The sequence below is a fragment of the Quercus suber genome, unplaced genomic scaffold (genome assembly GCF_002906115.3).
Source record: "Quercus suber isolate HL8 unplaced genomic scaffold, Cork oak 2.0 scaffold_618, whole genome shotgun sequence".
Lineage (NCBI taxonomy): Eukaryota > Viridiplantae > Streptophyta > Magnoliopsida > Fagales > Fagaceae > Quercus > Quercus suber.
This window is the reverse complement of record NW_027070061.1, coordinates 10,989-15,580: the sequence shown is the minus strand read 5'-3', so window position 1 is coordinate 15,580 and position 4,592 is coordinate 10,989.

Genomic DNA, 4,592 nt, shown 5'->3' with positions numbered 1-4,592 from the left:
CCCCCCCCCCTCTTCCCTCAAGAAGGTAAGCAGCAGTCATAAATGAAATTCAATCTTTTCATGTAATACTACATATTCAAAGGTCACGTGAGTTGCACATAACATGTTTTTCCATCTAAATTATTAGTCCAATTGACAATATAGTGCAAAGTGAAACACGAGTTATAGTTTAGGTGGTAATTGTGCATTCTGAAAGTTTAAGGTGATAAGTGTAAATGAAATTTAGTTTAAGGTGGTAAAATATAATTGCTTCTTTGTTTTACACCCTATATCTCCAATAAGCACTTTAACATCCATGAGTAGTAGTGGCTTTCACAGTATTTAATAGACATCCCTTTCTATGAATCACACATCATAGTAGCTAATCAAAGGTAGCCATTTTTACTATCGTTTCAAAAAAATGTGAAAAATACAAAATTGTTCCAAGATTTATATCAATGCTTTACTTGTGCATTCTGAAAGTTCAAGGTGATTAGTGTAAATGAAATTTAATTTAAGGTGGTAAAATATAATTGCTTCTTTGTTTTACCACCCTATATCTCCTATAAGCACATTAAAATCCATAAGTCAACCCAAGATCTATCCAACTTTAGAGGTTGACAGTGGGTGTGCACCTTCAAAACCAAACGCTGGTGGGTCTCCTCCTCTAAAATCCGACTTGACCTAATTCGACCATGAAAACCCATCTCTGCCTAAAACTCTACCTATATTGGTGGAGATCTTGTGATCTCCAGCTAGATCTACTGCCATCTCCTTCATCACCGTTTTAACCCTATTCAACCAAAACTAATTTGCTATCATAGCCAACTGACTTAATTTGATCTGTTTCCTCTCTTCAGTCAACAAGAAGTCCCTTTTTTTGCCACCCAACAGGATCAAATTGGGTTCAAGTTAAGCCCAAACCCAACCCAATCCATAGACACCCCTAATATACATATTGTCAAGAAAATTAACTAATACTAGTTGATTAACATGAAAACTAATTTTGATATCTTAAACTCAAGGGAATGTTAAGGCAAACAATATGCATGTTAATTCTTCAAATAAAACTAATAATATTTCAATATGGGCCCTGTAGGGACCGGATTTGAGCACTTCTACTGTTGAGTGAGTGGACTCAAGCCCAGCTAGCCCAATACAATGAATTTATAGAAAGCGAGTTCAAGAGCTAGGTCCTAGTGAGGGATACAACGACTAAGCATGGATTCATAGGGATTAAACAGCATGAACTTGGATTAAAATGTGCAATGATGCTCCTCGTCTCTCCTCTAGGGAGCTTGAAGTTTTTTATTTGTTCAGTGATCAGTTACAGAGATTTCAGTGATGATACAGAATACTACAGTGTTCTATATTTCTGCTAGCCTTTCTCTCCTTTTTCCCGTCCCTCTTTCAAGAGGGATTCCTTACATTATATACTCCCTTACAGTTGATTTTAGCCCTACATTTGTTGAGTAAGCAGGTCACTACTTGAGTGCTAGTCCCATCAACCGCCTTCTCATTCTTTCTGTGGGCCACAGCAACCAAGGCTGCGCTATTCAGGAGTCATTTCCTCATTAATACGGCCAAAATGTTAGATGTGGGCATTTAATGTGGAGGTGACAGTTCATCTTGGACTTGCTCCTCCACCATGCTTCCACGGCTGACACGTTGTGCTTGTTCTTTCTCTTTAAATGCTCGGGAAGGCTGCTTTTGGTGGCCCGTTACTTCCTCCTCCCATGGTCTCGGTTGGCCGAGGACAGGGTCGTCCTCGGCAAGGTTCCTGGGCGATTTGGACTTTCACAATTCGTCCTCGGGCGTTTCTTCCTTCTCGGCATGAGCGTTAGGCTTGGTACAAAGTGGGCCGGGGTTACTAGATTCTCTGACCCCACAGGCCTAATTTAGTGCAATGAAAAGGACAACACCATGAACAAGACACTTAGAAAGGTTTTACTTACCATTTTATATGTTTTTTTTTTTCAATAATAATATTAGAATAATGATCAAATGATTAAATTTATTATTTCTAACTGTCTAATAATTTCTTGACAAAATTAATAATTTTTCATGGTATTAGCACAATTTGACTTGAATTTGAACTATTAAGGGGGAATCTGAAAATTTCTTAGCAGTTTCAACCTTGCTGAAATTTGTGGGTCTTGGTCGTTTACGTGTTAATTACTTTTTTTTTTTTGGTAAACATGGAATTATCAAAAACTAAGAAACACTGGCAGCAGCACTTTTGAGGAGTGTTATTGTTTCTTTTTTTTTCATAGAATATATAATCATTTTATTATTACTATATTATATGATAGAGAAAAATTAACAATCTTATATATTTTGCTGACATAGAAAAAGTGGAACCTTACTGTTCAGCTTATTTTTGTTACTATTTATAGAACTACACTTTTTGATACTATTTATAATTTTACTGTATTATTTCAATTAATTTTTACTTTTTTTATAGTACTTTTAGCAAAAAAATTTCAATTTCACTTTACACTACTTTCAAAGGTAATGGAAGGTGGGATTGTTGACATCAAAAAAATATTTTGGGGATTGTCAATGATGGTTGAGATATATGCCATCCAATTAATATGGGTTAATAATACATATAATAGTTGGAGTATGAAATAAAATTTCGTTAAGATTAATTAAAACAACCCCCCACCCTCTTGTTCATGAATTTTTTATGATCTAAAAATGTCATTACGTGCAAGGAAACTACAAATAATACATGTTTACACAATTCTTCACTATTTAATTTTTAGAATTTAAATTACATTTGACATAACTTTGCGTTAACATCACTCCCACTTAGTATCTTTTATATATTCTTTTTTGAGAAATATATCTTTTATTTATTCTATAAAATAAAATAAAAAGCATTTTTATATTGAATTAATAATTTCATAATGTCATTGTTGAATTACAAGTTGTTTTAATTTTATTTATTATAGACTCATATTTTGTTATGATTTTAAAGTACACAAATGACAAAACTTGAAATTTTAACAATTTAAAAAAATAAAAATAAAAACTTACAAAGCGTTCATATTTGTCCACACAATTGCATCAAAGTTATCATTGTATTAGAAAAAATACAACTAAATGAAAAGAGTTATTTTCAGATTTTACTTAAAGGATATTCTCTTTCTCTTTTGGATCAGTACATTGTTTTCGTTTAAACTTGAAAAGCTCAAAGATAAAATCCAGAAAGGAACTAATGATAAGATGAGCTTATCTTGATTATCAACAAAAAGAGAGAGACAGAGACAGAGACAGAGACAGAGATTATCTTAACCTTTCTTGAAAATGACTTTTATTTTTTATTTTTTTTTAAGGTATATCTTAAAATGAAATACCCCATTATATATACACAAAACAAAATGGTGTGCCAAGGGGTGGCCTTTTTATTTGTTTTCCCCTATTTGTGATGGGGATGGTCTTTTCATTTGCACGAGCTCTCCACTAATCAAAGATTATTTTGGACATGAAAATATGTCACAGATGACTCAGTTTATAGTTTACATCAAGCACATTTCATTGACATTGGTAGGAGTACCAGACTCCCCAGGTTCAGGAGCCAATATTTGGATTATAATTTTTTTCACTAACTCATTATTATATGTGCGATTTTAAAAATTAGATATATATATATATATAATTAAATCAATTTAATTATATATCAATTTAGATATATTTAATTATATATAAAAATTAAATCAATTTAAACACATTGTTCTTCTCATCCGCTCGTCTTTTAAAAAAATGTAAAATAAAGAACAGTGTTCACCAAATATTGCAAAATTACCTCCACATTTGAGTCTCTCTCTCTCTCTCTCCAATTAGACCTACATGGAAAATATGTTGGGCCAGCAATGGCGGAGAAGAGGTTTGGCATTGTGCAAGGGTGAGGGCTTCCAACAAGATTGTGCAGACGACTTTGCACAAGATTGTGGAGACACAATTGGGGAATCTTCGATTGATATTGTGGAGGCGACTTTGCAGTAGCATGAGTTTGCAAATTGGAGTGCAATGGGCCATGGGTTGCAGGGTAGATGGATAAGTTCGTGTTTGGGGTGGAATTGGTGATAGCCATGTTGAACCCTAATATATATATATATATATATATGTGTGTGTGTGTGTGTGTGTGTGTGTGTGTGTGTGTGTGTGTGGGGATCGAATAGTAAATAGTATCGGATTTATATGAAAATTGGCATATATGTTAAGAATATATAGAACATGACATCTAACGATGAGATTTTCAAACTATAAGTTCAAGAACAAATTATTAGGTGATATAACATTACTTAGAATTACATTATGTATAACTTGAACTCATCCATATATATGTATATGTATGAAAAGTTTATACCTATAAAAGTATGAATTTGACCTCTCTAAAATTTGAATATTATAGTATGGAGCCCCAAACACGTTGCCAGTTTGCCACTAGCTATTTTGCATTGGGTGGTGATATGTGTTGGGTAGCAATGGATTTGTGTTAGTTTCTTAGATTCCTTTTGGTGATGGTTGCCGGATTTGCCACCCAAAAACCAGATTTGTTGATGGAAAGTCCTTGGTGCTTTGTCATTCAGAGCCTGGGGGTCCCA